General features: G+C 41.0%; 1 non-coding gene across 1 annotated transcript; it reads left to right on the forward strand.

Annotated features, from left to right (window-relative positions):
• The first annotated feature begins 3,776 nt into the window (after positions 1–3,776).
• On the forward strand, positions 3,777–3,912 carry LOC111759536 (U4 spliceosomal RNA). Its single transcript, XR_002793490.1, has one exon. It is a non-coding gene; the product is annotated as a U4 spliceosomal RNA (small nuclear RNA).
• Positions 3,913–17,514: the final 13,602 nt, after the last annotated feature.

Consider the following 17,514-nt stretch of genomic DNA (forward strand, 5'->3'; position numbering starts at 1 on the left):
AGGGTTCAGTCTTCTTGGGTTCCTCTCTTCCAGTGTCTTACTTCTCTTTGACTTCAGGGTTTGTCTCTTCCCAGGGCTTGCTTCTTCCTGGGCTCAGGGTTCCTCTCTTCCTGGACTTGCTTTTCTTTCCTCTACGTGCTTACTTCCTGGGGCTCCAGCTTAAGGCTTCAGCATCAAACTCCAACATAAAAACTCCAACATCAAAAATCCTCAACTCTGTCCTTTGTCATGCCTTTTATCTGTGCCCTAATGATGTGGCCCAATTAAAACCCTAATCATAACTTAATTAATCAAGCCCAGGTACAGACCAAATTACAAACATAATCCAATATCTACTTTTTTTTTGTATTTTTTTTTTTAAGATTTTTATTTATTTATTTCTCTCCCCTTCCCCCCCCCCCCCCCCAACCTGGTTGTCTTTTCTCTGTGTCTATTTGTTGCATCTTATTTGTCTGCTTCTGTTGTTATCAGCAGCATGGGAATCTGTGTTTCTCTTTGTTGTGTCATTTTGTCGTGTCAGCTCTCCGTGTGTGCAGCGCCATTCCTGGGCAGGCTACACTTTCTTTCCTGCTGGGTGGCTCTCCTTACGGGGTGCACTCCTTGAGCGTGGGGCTCCCCTACGTGGGGACACCCCTGGGTGGCACGGCACTCCTTGTGCACATCAGCACTGTGCATGGGCCAGCTCCACACGGGTCAAGGAGGCCCGGGCTTTGAACCGGGGACCTCCCATGTGGTAGACGGACGCCCTAACCGCTGGGCCAAGTCCGCCGCCTCAATATCTACTTTTGGAATTCATAACCATATCAAACTGCTGCACCTCCCACCCAATAACCACTTTCTGTCTCTATGGATTTGCTTATTCTAAGTATTTGATACCAGAGAAATTATATGATATTTGTACTCTTTTGTTTAATTTATTTCACTCAGAATGATGTCTTCAAGTTCCATCCAAGTAATACCTCATTACTTTTTATGGCTGAATAATATTCCATTGAATGTATATACCACATTTTGTTTATCCAGTCATCTATTGATGGACACTTGGGTAGCTTTCATCTTTTGGCAATTGTGAATCATGCTGTTATGAATGTAGGTGTGCAAATATCTATTTGAGTCTCTGCTTTCAGGTTTTTTTTGGGTATATACCTAGAAGTGGGATTGTTAGATCATATTGTAATTCTTTACTTTCCCAGGAACTACTAAACTTTTCCATAGTTGCTGCACCATTTTACAGTCCAGTCAACAATGCACTAAGGTTCCTATTTCTCTGCATCCTTACCAACTGTGGCATATATGACTTTGTATTTTCTCCCCCAATCCTTCCAGTTTTTCTCCTTCTAGTTGCAGCAACATTCCATTCCTAAACAGTTAAAAGTGAAGCCTCAGGAACTGGTTGCAAAAAGGTGACTGATCAATAAATCTTGTAACACTGCATTCCTTTTTTTTCTCCCCTTCCTCCCCCACCCTGCTGCTCTTACTGTCTGTGTCCGTTTGCTGTGTGACCTTCTGTGTCTGTTTCTCTTTTTATCTTCTCTCATTTTCTCCTCTAGGATTCACTGGGATTCAATCCTGGGGACCTCCTATGTGGAGAGAGTTTCCCTGTCACTTGTGCAACCTCAGTTCCTGGTTTCTGTTGCGTCTTGCTTTGACTCTCCCTTTTTTTTTTTTTTAAAGATTTATTTATTTATTTCTCTCCCCTTCCCCCCTACCCCGGTTGTCTGTTCTCTGTGTCTATTTGCTGCATTTTCTTTGTCCGCTTGTGTTGTCGTCAGCAGCACAGGAATCTGTGTTTCTTTTGGTTATGTCATCTTGTGTCAGCTCTCTGTGTGTGCGGCGCCACTCCTGGGCAGGCTGCACTTTCTTTTGCGCTGGGCGGCTCTCCTTACAGGGCGCACTCCTTGTGCATGGGGCTCCTCTACACGGGGACACCCCTGCATGGCACGGCACTCCTTGCGCGCATCAGCACTGCGCATGGGCCAGCTCCACATGGGTCAAGGAAGCCCGGGGTTTGAACCGCGGACCTCCCATGTGGTAGACGGACGTTCTGACCACTGGGCCAAGTCCGCCGCCCTTGACTCTCCCCTTTTTGTTGCATCATCATGTTGCTGCGTGGCTCACTGCACAGGCTGGCTGGACACATGGGCACACCTTTACCAGGAGGCCCCAGGGATTGAACCTGGGGCTTCCCATATGGTAGATGGAAGCCCAATCACTTGAGCCACATCTGCTTCCCGTACTGCGTTCTTAAGAGTGCACTATTCAAATTCCTAAAAATTAAAATAAGTGCACACACACACACATATATACATACACACAACACACATACACAATATGTAAAGGAGTACCTTTGGAACCTCACATTAGAAAAGCCAAGCAGGATGAAAAGGTCATATAGAAATCTGAATATAGAAACTATTGATAAGAAAAAAAAAGTTTTTCATAGGCTCCTTGACCTATCCTGCCCGCCAGTGCTTTCTCCTAATCTTGACTGAATTCAAGGCTCTCATTAAAACTGGTTGAGGGAGCTATAGGGGAAGGGCTAAAGGTGGTAAGATAGAGAAATGGGAGTTTAGTTTAGAATTATGTCTACTAGGTCTAGAAATTAAGAATGATAGGAACAGAGGGATTGTTACAGAATATACCTTGTGATGCATAGTTTGTCCTGTAAATTCCCCAATCTAAAATTTTTTAAGATTTATTTATTTCTGTCCCCCTCCCCCTTGTTATTTGCGCTTGCTGTCTGCTCATTGTGTGCTGTCTGTGTCTGCTTGTCTTCTTTTTAGGAGGCACTGGGAACTGAACCCAAGACCTCCCATGTGGGAGGGAGGTGCCCAATCACTTGAGCCACATCCACTCCCTGCTTGTTGTGTCTCTCATTGTGTTTCCTTGTTTTGACTCCTTGTTTTGTCACCTCAGTTTGTCTCCTCATTGCATCATCTTGTTGCATCGTCTTGTTCTGCTTCCCCCAATTTGTGTTTTTTTAACAGCCTTGGGATGAAAGTAAGTAATCCAATTGCCAAATTTCGTAAGTAAAGAAAAAATTCTTGAAAGCTATGGAAAGGTTTTTCTAAATTATGACTGAAACAAATTAAACAATTATAATATGTATATCCCAGAGCCAGACAGTTAGGATGCTTCTGAGGTTGTTGACAATTTTAGAATATTATGGAAAAGAGGTTTTAGCTTCCTATGGAGGAAGAAAAACATTTCTTGCATAAACTATAATTGTTTCAATTTTATTAGACTTGAGTGTACTCTCCCTAGGTTTATACTGATACTAGTGAAATAAATGAGCATTATATTTATTAGGTCTTTAAAATAATGAAAATTGCAAGTTTGAGTTAAATAAAATTAAGTTAAAAAGAGAATGTAGATGCGAGGCAAGGCTTAAAAGGGATATAGAAAGAAGAAGGGAAGTGGATATGACTCTAGATTGAGCTCCTGCCTACCACATGGAAGGTCCTGGTTCAGTTTCCCATGCCTACTGCAAGATAGCGAACTGAGGGAGTGGAGATGGCTCAAGCAATTGAGTGCTTTTTTCCCACATGGGAGGTCCCAGGTTCAGTTCCCAGTATCTCCTAATGAGAAGAAAAGCAGACACAGTGCACAACAATTGGAAACAGAGAGTAGACAGTGAGAACAAACAATGAGAGGGTAAGGGGAGAAATAAAAAAATAAAATAAATCTTTAAAAAACTGAAACAAACAAACAAACCAAAAAAAAAAAAAGAGAAAATAAAAGGAAAAAAAAGGAACAAAAAACCAAAACACCAAAATAGCTTTGTGCAGTGGCAGTATTTTAGCCAATGAGGTTTATCTAAGACATGATTATTACTAATTGAAAACTTAAAAAAAAAAAAGACAGCAAGCTGACACTTCAGGCTGGCTCAGTGAGATGATGCAACAAGGGATGGAAGGAGGAAAACGTAATGAGAGATACAATAAAGCAGGGAGTAGAGGTGGCTCAAGTGATTAGGTACTTCTTCCCACCTGACAGGTCCCTGGTTCGGTTTCTGGTGCCTCCTGAAAGGAAGATGAGCACATAACAAACAGACACAGCAAGTGCAAACAATGAGGGGGTGAGGAGAAATAAATAAATAAAAATAAATCTTTAAAAAAAGAGAAAGAAGTAAAAGCTTGTGGGATGAATTCATAGTTAATGCTGACCAAAATTTGATAAGCTCGTTTTAAGGGATTGTATTTTTGTCCCAAGATGAAATGGCTGTTGTTCATCCAGGTGGACATCTGTAGGACAAGATTTGAGTGGATATGAAAAGTTGTGGAGGGCTTGTGAAAGTAAATTTTGTTTGTTGTTGACTGTAATTTAATAAGCTTATTTAAAGGTGAAATTTGTCTTAAGGTGGAAGTAACTAGTTTACATGGCTATAAATGGTTATAAGAAGTGATAGGAATTTATAGGTTGCAGGAAGTTTGTAAAAGCATTTTCTAAACTGAAGGATTTCAGTATAAATGGCTGATTCCAGGAAGTGATTATTAAGTCGAAATCTATGAGTTGATGCTGATAACAACAAATAACTTCATAACAGAGAGACCTATCAGACATCACCACAATCTGTATATTAAGGTGGTGATGGAGGAAGATAATCTTGATTCTATTGGAAATCTTGGGTTTTTGTAAAATAATTGGGAAAATAGGTTTTTCCCCCAGTATAGCTGAGGTTTATTTCTGAATACTGTGTATCTTATGACAAACAACATGAAAGTTGTTCATTTTAGTCTGAAGTAAAATACTTTAAAGAATCCTAAAACACATAGTTTCATTTAATATATTATGAGGGAAGCAGGTGAAGCTCATGGCTGAGTGCCTACATCAAATGTATGAAGTCTGGGTTCAATCCCCGGTACCTCCTAAATATATACATATTACATGGAAAGTGTCATAAAAACTGAAGGAATTTTCTAATCCTCTGTTGGTTATAGCTTTAGTTATTCTTAGAAAAAATGTGATATGTTATGAAAACAATCAAAATCCCTTATCGTTCTGATTCTTCTCTAAAAGAGCATGTTGTTAGCTCATCAAAAAGAGACTTTAAAGGAAAAACAAAAAGAGACTTTAAAGGAAAAACAAAGCAATTCAAATAGGTTATGTTTTATCTGTTGATTAATATAAAGTTGGTAAAAGTGTAAAAGTAAAATGAAAAAAAAAATCTATAGTCTGTAGTTAATGATCTCTACAAACAGCCTTATTTAAAATACTTGTAGGGAAGTGGACGTGGCTCATCTGATAGAGCATCCGCCTACCATATGGGAGGTCCAGGGTTTGATCCCCAGGGCCTCCTGACCCGTGTGGTGTGCTGGCCCATGTGCAGAGCTGCTGTGTGCAAGGAGTGCCCTGGCACGCAGGGGCACCCCCACGTGGGGGTATCCCATGAGCAAGGAGCAGCCCTGAAAGGAGGGCCGCCCCATGTGAAAAAAAGCACAGCCCACCCAGGAGAGGCACCACACACATGGAGAGCTGATGCAGCAAGATGATGTAACAAAAAGAGACGGGTGCAAGCAACACCGAAGAACACACAGTGAGTGGACACAGAGAGTAGACAACGGGGAGGAAGGGGAGAGAAATAAATAAAAAATTAATCTTTAAAAATAAATAAATCAATAATAAAATACTTGTATGTCAGCTAAAGGGGTGCTGAGGCAAAATACCAGAAATTGGTTAGTTTTCATAAAGGGTATTTATTTGGGGTAGGTGTTTACAGATACCAGGCCATAAAGCATAAGTTACTTCCCTCACCAAAGTCTATTTTCACGTGCTGGAGCAAGATGGCTGCTGATATCTGTGAGGGTTCAGGCTTCCTGGGTTCCTCTCTTCCCAGGTCTTGCTTCTGTCTGAGCTCAGCTCCTCTGTTTTTTCCACAAGGTCAGCTGTAGACTATGAAGCTCTCTAGGCTTTGCCTCTCTCCACAAGGTCAGCTGCAGACTATTAGGCAAATCATTCTGTCTCTTTCCCTGGGGCTCCAGCTTAAGACGTCAGCATCAAACTCCAACATCAAAACTCCAACGTTAAGAACCCTCGACTCTGTCCTTTGCCATCCCTTTGTGAGTCCCCACCCACCAAAGGGTGGGGAATCAACACCCTAATGACATGGCCCAATCAAAGCCCTAATCATAATTTAATCATGCCCAGGTACAGACCAGATTACAAACATAATCCAATATCTACTTTTGGAATTCATAACCATATTAAACTCCTACAATACTCCTAAAGAGATTAAGACTAGATTGTAAACTCTTGCAGCAGTCATTTATTCCTGGGATGTGGTCTCTAATTGTTATTTCTTATCCTCAGATGCTTTACTCTTTGTGTATAACTTAATAGCTCCCTAGAATTTTTAAGTACATGTATGACACCTGGAACACAGAACTAAAGTTAGCCAGCCCTAAAGGTGCTGAAGAAGCAGCCCTATGGCTACACGAAAAGAGTGGTGACAGAGGAGCTGCCATGGAGTGGTGCCTGGCTAAGGCAATAGGCATCTCCATTAAATATTCTGACCTGGTTCATATTATACAAGATTGTGAGGCCTGCTCACCTTTCTGACTGCGTTGGTGCCTTATAGCAGTGGGCACATGCACATAACCAACATTCCTTAAGGGACTGACAAAAAGATATGTGCATTTAGACCAGGCCTCAACTATTTCACATAGTGTCTTTCCACTTGAGTTATTGGCATGGCGAATTAGTACGGCCTCTAAAACAATAAAGGTATCTGCTATATTACCTGGCCGTCCTCCCAAAGTGGATGGAAGGACGCTGCTGCTGAGGGCTCCTATGGCTTTGCCAGCCGGTGATGAATGTTTCAAAGTGCCAGAGTGTGCTAAGCAACATGCTGGTGGAACATTGGAGCCACCCTTCCTGTTCTAATGATTTCAATGGTACTACAATATGGCAACTGCACTAAAAACATACCAACAAGGGCAATAATTGCCAAAGTGATGTGGGTAGTATCTTGGAAAAACACACACACAAGGACAGTTGGCCTTACTGCCTGCTTCTATGCAGGGCCAACATGTGTGGTATTATAAGCCCGGTTTCTGCCCTCTCTCAGCAAATGTCCTAGGGCCTATGGGAGAAAGTTCCACGGTTTTGTTTTTTTTTTTTAATTTATTTTTTTATTTATTTCTCCCCCCCCACCTGTTCCCCCTTTGTCTGCTCTCTATATCATTCACTGTGTGTTCCTCTGTGTCCACTTGTATTCTCATTAGGTGGCTCCAGGAACTGATCCTGGGACCTTCCGGAGTGGGAGAGAGATGATTACTCTCTTGCGCCACCTCAACTCCCTGTTCTGTTATGTCTTCTTATTTTCTCTCCTCTGTGTCTCTTGTTGTGTCATCATGCTGCACTAGCTCTCCAGGTCAGCCGGCACTCTTGTGTGGGCGGTTTCCCGTGTGGGGCAGCATTCCCTCACAGGGTGGCACTCCTGTGCAGGGCCACATTCCTGCGTGGGGGCACTCCATGTGGACCAGCTCGCTGCATGGGCCAGCTTGCCCTCACCAGGAGGCCCTGGGCATCAAACCCTGTACCTTCTATATGGTAGACAGGCACCCAATTGGTTGAGCCACCTCCGTTTCCCATCCACTGTCATTTTACTGGAGAAGACACCTCTCTCTCCTGTTAGCTACTACACATTTGTACTTGTGACCATAGACTTCTCTTCCTGATTCACACAGCTTCGTCTAATATCTTCCTTGACTCACCTGCCAATGTGCCAACAACACACAATCAAATGGACTGTTGGATGTTCCGATACATGCTAGCATCTGAGCTCTTCTCCCTTGGAATATCCTTCTCTTACCTTTATTGTTTATATTTTAAGTGTGGGCTTATATTACAGTACTTCCACTTATAAACCTCCCCCCCCCCGGCCCCATTCTATGCTCAGGGCTACATGCAGAAAAGGTGGTGGAAAGATTTTAAGTATTGTGGGATGGGATGGATTATGGTATATATGACTTTGCATTTTCTCCCCCAACTCTTCCAGTTCTTTCCTCTTCCAGTTGCAGTAGCATTTCATTCCTAAATAGGTAAAAGGGCAAGCCTCAGGAACTGGTTATGAACAGAGGACTGATCAGTAAATCTTGTAATAATGCACACTTTAGGGAAACGGACTTGGCCCAGTGGTTAGGGCATCCGTCTACCACATGGGAGGTCCGCGGTTCAAATCCTGGGCCTCCTTGGCCTGTGTGGGGCTTGCCCATGCGCAGTGCTGATGCGCGCAAGGAGTGCCCTGCCACGCAGGGTGTGCCCCGTAAGGAGAGCCACCCAGCATAAAAGAAAGTGCAGCCTGCCCAGGAATGGCGCTGCACACATGGAGAGCTGACACAACAAGATGACGCAACCAAAAGAGACACAGATTCCCATACCGCTGACAACAACAGAAGCGCACAAAGAAAAGCAGCAAATAGACACAGAACAGACAACTGAGGTGGGGGGGGGGGGGGGAAGAAGGGGAGAGAAATAAATAAATAAATCTTTAAAAGAAAAAGCACATTTTAGAAGTCCTGCTGCCCCTTATGTGCCTTCCGCACCTGAATGTAGACATGCATTATAAAATACACTTCTCATTTTGCAGTGAGTATGGAGCTCATAAAATGCTCTTTCTCTTCCCACTGCCAAGGATAAGGACTCCATGTAAGTCTCCTTGCTTATTACTCACCAAGCTGGACTTGTCTTAGTCATTCCTTGGTCTGATGTCTCCCTATCAGTTTCGGGGGAAGCAGTCATTTTACACAGCTCCTTGCCATAGTTGGCACAACACTTGTTATTTTATGTTTATTTAACTATAGCCATCTTTCTGTTTAATGTGTATCTGGTAGTTTTAATTTGTATTTCTCTAATGGCTAAGAATGTTGAGAATTTTTTAATATCCTTATTGGCCATTTCTATATCTCCTTTGGAGAAGTGTCTGTTCAGATCCTTGGCCCATTTTTTTCTTTTTTTAGATTTAGTTTTATTTATTTCTCCCCACCCCTTCGTTGTTTGCACTTGTTGTCTGTTCATCTTCCCTGCTTCTTTAGGAGGCACCGGGAGCTGAACCCAGGATCTCTGATGTGGGAGGAAGGAGCCTACTCACTTGAGCCACCTCTGCTCCCTGCTTTGTTGTGTCTCTCATTGTGTTTTTTCTTCTCTGTGTTTCTTGTTGCATAATCTTGTTGCGCCAGCTCGCTGCAGCTGCCCTTTGTGTCAGCTCACTGTCTTCTTTAGGAGGCACTGGGAACCCCTGCTCCCTGCTTTGTTGTATTTCTCATGATGTTTTTTCTTCTTGCGTCTCTTGTGTCATCTTGTTGCATCAGCTTGTCATACCTGCTTGTTGCACCAGCTCGCTGTCCTCTTTAGGAGGCACTGGGAACCAAAGCAGGGACCTCCCATGTGGTAGGTGGAAGCTCAGTCACTTAAGCCACATCCACTTACCTTAGCCCATATTTTAATTAGGTTGTTTCTTTTTTGTGGTTGAGTTGTAAGAGTTCTTTGTGTCCACTGGACACTAAATTCTTATCAGGTATATGGTTTCCAAATGTGTTCTCCCAGTCTGTAGGTTGCCTTTTCAATTCCTTTTCTTTTTTTTAAGAAATCAATTTTATTTATACATATTAATAAAGCATACAATTTATCCAAAGTGTACAATCAGTGGTATTTGGTATAATCACATAGTTGTGCATGCATCACTTCAATCATTGTAAAAGCATTTTCATTATTTCAATAATAATAATAAAGAAAAAACAGACAAACAGGGAAATTCTTCACCTCTCAAACTCTTTCTGCTTTCCCTGTTGTACACAGTTGCTATTTCCTGCTATTCTTGCACATGTATTTATTTGTTAAGCAGTTTTATTGAGATATATTCATATACCATACAATCTATCTAAAGTGTATAATTAGTGGCTTTTAGTATAATCACAATGTTGTGCATTCATCATCACAAAAAATCTTGGAATTATTTCATTACTCCAAAAAGAAAAACTCCATATCCCTTAGCATGCCTTCCCTAGCTCTACGTACTGCTGATCAAATTTCATCTTTATAAATTGATTTATGTTTATATTTTATATAAATGAATTCATACAATATGTTACACAATATATTTAGTTCACAGTAGCACAATCATACAGTATTTGAACTTTTCTGTCTGGCTTCTTAACTCAACATAATGTCCTCCAGGTTCATCCGTGTTGTTATATGCTTTTTTTTTTTTTAAGATTTATTTTATTTTATTTCTTTCCCTTTCCCCCTTGTCTGCTCTCTTGTGTCGATTCGCTGTGTGTTGTTCTGTGTCTGCTTACGTTCTCAGCGGCACCGGGAATCTGTGTTTCTTTTTCTGTTGCGTCATCTTGCTGCATCAGCTCTCCGTGTATGCAGCGCCACTTCAGAGGGGCTGCCCTTTTCGTGCGGGGTGGCTCTCCTTATGGGGTGCACTCCTTGCACATGGGGCTCCCTTACACAGGGGACACACCTGCATGGCATGGCACTCCTTGCACGTGGCAGTACTGCTCATGGGCCAGCTCACCCCTGGGTTTAAATTCTGGACCTCCTATATGGTAGGCAGATGCTCTATCAGTTGAGCCACATCTGCTTTCCTTGTTATATGCTTAAGGACTTCATTTCTTCTTACAGCTGGGTAATATTCCAATATGTAAATACACCACAGTTTGTTTATCCATTCATTTATTGATGGACACCTGGGTTGTTTCCAACTTTTGGTACCTGTGAATAATGCTGCTATGAACATTAGTGTGCAGGTGTCTATTTGTGTCACTGCTCTCAATTCTTCTGGATATATACCCACTTATGATATTGCAGGCTTATGTGGCAAATCTATATTCAACTTCTTTAGGAACTGCCAAATGGTCCTCTACAGTGGCTGTACCATTCTGCATTCCCAACAACAGTGGGTAAGTGTTCCTATCTCTCCACATCTTTTCCAATACTTGCAGTTTTGTCTTTTTAATAGTAGCATTCTGATAGGTGTGAAATGGTATCTTATTGTAGTTTTGATTTGCATTTCCTTAATTATTAGTGATGTTGAACATTTTTTCATGTTTTTGCCATTTGTATTTCTTCTTTGGACAAATGTGGATTCAAGTCTTTTGCCCATTTTTAAAATTGGGTCATCTGTCTTTTTATGATAAAATCTATTTATAGATCATGGATATTAAACCCTTATCAGATGTGATTTCCAAATATTTTCTCCCATTGAGATGGCTGCCTTTTCACCCTTTTGACAAATCCTGTGAGATGCAAAACTGTTTGATTTTGAGGAGGTCCCATTCATCTTTTTTTTTTCCTTTTGTTGTGTGTGCTTTGGGTGTAAGGTCCAAGAAACATCCACCTACCACCTACCACACCTACCTTTAAAATGTTTCCATACATTTTCTTCTAGTAGTTTTATGGTCTTGGTTTTTATATTTAGGTCTTTGATCCATTTTGAGTTGATTCTTTGTATAGGGAGTGAGGAAAGGGTCCTCTTTCATTTTTTGGTTATGGATATCTAGTTCTCCCAGCATGATTTGTTGAAGAGACTGTTTTGTCCCATAAACATGGACTTGGTAGGTTTGTCAAAAATCAGTTGGCCATAGAGGTGAAGATTTATTTTTGGACTCTTAATTCTATTCCACTGATCAATGTGTCTGTTTTGACCACTGTAGCTTTGCATGTAATATGGTTCAAGTTCAGGCAGTGAAATTCCTCCCTTTTTGCTCTTATTTTTTAGAATGCTTTTGGCTATTTGGGTGTACTTTCCCTTCCAAATGAATTTGGTAATTGCTTTTTCTATTTCTGTAAAGTAGACTGTTGGAATTTTTTGAGGTAGTGCATTGAATCTATAAATCAGTTTGGGTAGGATGGACATCTTCATGATATTTAGTCTTCCTATCCATGAACATCAAATCTCTTTCCCTTTTTTCCGCTGTTCACTGATTTCTTTTAGCACTGTTTTGTAGTTTTCTGCATATAGGTACTGTACTTTAGTTAAATTGATTCCTAGGTTTTTTTGTTGCTCTTGTAAATGGAATTTCCCCCCTGATTTCCTCCTTAGATTGTTCAATAGTAGTATGCAGAAACATTACCGATTTTTGCATGTTGATCTTGTATCCTGCCATTTTGCTGAATTCATTTATTAGCTCAAGTAGCTTTGCTGTAGACATTTAACAATTTTCTAAATAAATGACCATATCATCTGAAATAGTGAGACTTTTACTTCCTTTTTTCACATTTGATGTTTTTAATTTTTTTTTCTCGTCTAATTGCTCTAGCTAGAACTTCTAGTACAATGTTGAATAACAATAGTGACTTGGGCATCTTTATCTTGTTCCTGATCTTAGAGGGAAAGCTCTCATCCTTTCCCCATTGAGAACGATGTTAGCTGTCGGTTTTTCTTTTCTTTTTTTTTTTTTTTGTTTCTTTTTTTCCCTTTATTTTCTTTTAAATGTTACATTCAAAAAACATGAGGTCCCCATATACTTCCCACCCCACCCACGCCACCCCTTCCACATCAACAAACTCTTCCATCATTGTGGCACATCCACTGTACCCAGCGAGTACATTCTGGAGAATCACTGAAGCATATGGACAGTGGTCCACATTGTAGTCCACATTCTCCCCCAGTCCACCCAGTGGGCCATGACAGGATACACAACGTTCAGCATCCATCCCTGCAGCACCACCTAGGACAACTCCAAATTCTGAAAATGCTCCCACACCACATCTCTTGCTCCCTCTCCCGACCATCAGCAGCCACTGTGGCCACCCTCCCCACATCACCACCACAACCCCTTCCCTTACTAATCACAATATTTCCCCAGCAGAACACCAGCAAGTCCACTCCAATCCACACTCCATTCCTCCATCCTATGGACTTGAGATGGCCATGTCCAGTCCCCCTCTACATCAAGAGGGGGTTTAGATTCCACATGGATGATGGATGCAATTCTCCTGCTTGCAGCTGTAGGCACTCTTTGCTCCCTGGTGTGGTGATTGACCCTCTTCACTTCCCTGTTAGCTGGCCAGGGTAAGTACAAGACACCAGAGGGTAGGAGCTGCAAGGCTGCTGAGGACCAGGGCCTGGCTGTCACATGGACAGTTCAGAGATTCAGATCTCCTGAGTATACATCAACCCACAAGCCAACCACAGGTCCGGTAAAAGGAACAGAAGAGGCCTGTGTAGAAAGGTTATATCTGAGTCCAACTCCATCACACTCAGGAACACAAACACCAAAGTAGGGCCAACTGACATGGCCCTGAACTCCAGAGCCATCTGCCTTGACCATAGAACTTGTGGGTCACTGTAGCCTCAGGAGAACCAGCACCTGGGTTTCCTTCTACCTTGGCTGTCTCTGGTACCCTGCTGAGGCATCACTCCCTGATGACCTCCTGACTCTTTTTTGGAGACTCTTAGCCATATAAACTCACTCGTCCTTTCCATTTCCCCCTTTTTATCCAAAGTCGAAAAGCAGTTTTTAACACCTGATATTACATGTAGGCTGAGATATTCTGCTGGTCTGAGTTGACCTTTCTGTTCATGGTCTTTTTGTAGTTACATCATCAGCTGGTGCTTGGTAGTAATCCCTCGGTGCCAGGGAGGCTCATCCCTGGGAGTCATGCCCCATGCTGGGGAGAAGGCAATGCACCTACATGCTGAGTTTGGCTTAGAGAGTGGCCACATTTGAGCAACATGGAGGCTCTCAGGAGGTAACTCTTAGGCACCCCACAGCTATAGGCCTAGTTCATATTTCAGGCACACAGGTTCATAATTGGAGCCATCAGTATCAAGGGCTCATCATTGGCCCATCCATCTTTATTGGTCTTTGCCATTGCACTTGGGGGATTGTTGTTGTTCCATTGGGGAATGTGATAGAGCTCCCTTGGTCAGGAATTCAGCACTCTCTCATCTGTCATTTCCAAATGAAATCACTATGAAAATATCCAATCCTTTCTATGTACCCTGTATACATGCCCTGGAGAACGCCCTCCCAGCTGTGTGCCCCCCACTAATGACACCCCACACAAGTGCTCCTTTATTTATATTTATTATAAATTTAGAAAAATTATATAAAGGAAAAATGAATTGGGGTATCAAAGAAATGAAAAAATGAAAAAGCTTTGTTTTTGACATTTTGCCTTTCATCACTGCTACAGGTGTTGCCCTGTATGTACAGTGGCAAGGCAATTTCTTCCATTTCTTCCTCAGTGTCTACCTCCTTTCTTTCTTTCTTTCTTTTTTTCCTGATTATTAAGTTTCTCTTGGCATAAGTTTTAGGTCACAATAATTCACATATACAATATATGGTACTCCCAACATCGAACCCTTTGTTCCTTCCCCAACAGTGATCTTTATACATGGTCATATTATATTTGCTGCAGCTCATGTACAGATATTGAAACAATAGCTTTCAAACGTGGTTCCATTTGAGTTTACATCATGGTTTATATTTTAGACTATACAATTTTCTAAATTTTTAGTTATCTTATGTTTTACATTATGGTTTACATTTTAGCCTATAGACTTTTGTACATTTTTGGTGTAATTTAACATGACCTATATCCATCATGGCATGATCTTGTGGAAAACTTCCATTGCCCCACAGTTACCCTGATTCCATGTATTCAACACCGCTTTCCCCCTCCCCTCAGGGCCCGCCATGACAATCAATCTTCATTACTTGAGGGACCATATTCAGAGATACTTGCAACGGGTTTTTCATATATACTTTTTATCATATTGAGGAATTTTCCTTCTGTTCCTATCTTTTGAAGTGTTTTTATCAAGAAATGATGCTAGATTTTGTCAAATGCCTTTTCTGCATTGACTGAGATGATCATGTGTTTTCTTCCCTTCAATTTGTTAATGTGGTGTATTATGTTGATTGATTTTCTTATGTTGAACCAGCCTTGCATACCAGGAATAAATCCCACTTGTTCATGAGGTATAAGTCTTTTGATATGCTGTCAGATTCAATTTGCAAGTATTTTGTTGAGAATTTTTGCATCTATGTTCATTAGAGAGGTTGGTTTGTAATTTTCTTTTCTTGTACTGTCTTTATCTGGCTTTGGTATTAGGGTGATGTTGGCTTCATAAAATGTGTTGGGTAATTTTCTTTCCTCTTCAATTTTTTGAAAGAGTTTAAACAGAATTGGTGTTAATTCTTCTCAATATGCTTGGTAGAATTCACCTGTGAAGCCATCTGGTCCTGCACTTTTTTTAATTGGCAGATTTTTTTAAATTTAATTTTTTAAAAAGGAGGTACCAGTGATTGAACCTGGGATCTTCTGCATGGAAAGCAGGCCCTCAACCATTGAAGTACATGCTCCCCTACCTATGGTTCTCCACCCCTACAAGAAGGCTCCCTTGTCTGCTCATTATTTCTGCTCATTGCTTTTGCTTGTTTGTACTCATTGTCTGCTTGTTGTCTGTTCTTTTTTTTTTTTTAGGAGACATGGGGAACTGAACCTAGGACCTCCCATTTGGGAGGAGGGTGCTCAACTACTTGAGCCACATCCACTCCCTGTTCATTTGTTTCTGCTCCTTGTCTGTTCATTGTTTGTCTTCTTTAGGAAACACTGGGACCTGAACCCGGGACCTCCCATGTATGGTGGGTGCTAAACTGCTTGAGCCACATATGCTCCCTATTGGGAGATTTTTGATGATGGATTCAATTTCTTTAACTGTGATTGGTTTGTTACATTCTTATGTTTCTTGTAGTATCAGTGTAGGATTTTTGTGTATTTCTAGGAATGTGTCCATTTCATCTAGGTTTTCTAGTCTTTGTCATACAGTTTCTCATAATATGTTGGTTTTTTATTTTAAATTTGATGATTGGATTTTCCACCTATTTATTTGTTTATCCCCCCTGATTGTTTTGCATTCACTGTCTGCTCTCTGTGCCCATTCACTGTGTGCTCTCTGTCCATCTCTTTTTTAGGAGGCAACCAGAACCAACCCTGGGACTTCCTATATGTGAGAGAGGCACTCAATCACTTGAGCCACTTCTGCTCCCTGCTTTGTTGTGTTTCTCATTGTGTTTCTTCTTTGTGTCTCCTTGTTGCATCACCTTGTTATGTCAGCTCTCTGTGCCAGCCTGTTACACCAGCCTATAGTGCCATTCCATCGTACCAGCTCATTATCTTGCTCATCTTCTCCAGGAGGCACTGGAAACTGAACCTGGGATGTCCCATGTGGTAGGCAGGAGCTCAATCACTTGAGCAACATCTGTTTCCTCTCATAATATCCTCTAATGATCCTTTTTATTTCTGTGAAGTCAGTTGTAGCTTCCCCCTTTAATTTTTCATTGTATTTATTTGCATCTTCCCTCTTTTTTTCTTTGTTAATCTAGCCCATTGTTTGTCAATATTATTGACCATCTCAAAACACAAGCTTTTTGTTTTGTTGTTTTCTCTATTATTTTTTGTTCTTAATTTCATTTATTTCTGCTCTAATCTTTATTATTTCTTTCCATCTGCTTGCCTTGAGATTTGATTTGCTGTTCTTTTTTAGTTTCTCTTGTTATTCAGTTAAATCTTTGAGTTTAGCTCTCTCTTCTTTCTAAAAATAGACATTTAGGGCTATAAATTTTCCTCTCAAGACTGTCTTTACAGTATCCCATAAGTTTCAATAATTTATGCTCTCATTTTCATTTGTCTCAATATATTTACTGATTTCACTTCCAATTTCTTTTTGACCTACTGATTATTTAGGATTGTGTTGTTTAGCCTCCACACATTTGTGAATTTACCTCTTTCCTGTCTATTACTGATTTCCAGTTTCATTCCATTATGATCTGAGAAAGTGCTTTGCATAATTTCAATGTTTTTATACTTATTGAGAACTGTATTGTGCCCTAACAATGTCGTCTATCCTGGAAAAAGATCCATGGGCACTTGAGAAGAAGTATAACCCACTGAAATTGGATGCAACATTCTGTATATGTCTGTTAGGTTTAACTCAATGTATCATAGAACATTCTTCTTGTTTCCATGGTTTCTGATGAGAAATCCACACTAAATCTTACTGGGTGTCCCTTGTATATGATGGTTTGCTTCTCCCTTGCTGATCTGGTAATTTTCTCTTTGTCTTTACATTTGATATTCTGAGTATTATGTGTCTTGGAGTAGGTCTATTCAGATTTATTCTGATTGGGGTATGGTGTACTTCTTGGATATGTAAATTCATTTCTTTCTTGAGAGTTGGGAAATTTTCAACCATTAATTCCTCACATACTCTTTCTTCCCCTTTTCCCTTCACCTGTTTCTGGAACTCCCATGACATGTATGTTGTTGTGTTTCATGCTGTCATTCAACTCCCTGAGCCCCTGCTCAAGTTTTTCCAATCTTTTCTCACTTCAATTTCAGCTGTTCTGCCTTTGGTATCACTTATTCTTTTTTCTACCATTTCAAGTCTGCTGTTGCATGTCTCTAATTTTTTTGTGTATGTGTGTGGTACCAGGGACATCGAACCTGGAACCCTGTATGTGGGAAGTTGGTGCACTCAATCACTGAGCCACATTA

The sequence above is a fragment of the Dasypus novemcinctus genome, chromosome 11, assembly GCF_030445035.2.
Source record: "Dasypus novemcinctus isolate mDasNov1 chromosome 11, mDasNov1.1.hap2, whole genome shotgun sequence".
Classification (NCBI taxonomy): Eukaryota; Metazoa; Chordata; class Mammalia; order Cingulata; family Dasypodidae; genus Dasypus; species Dasypus novemcinctus.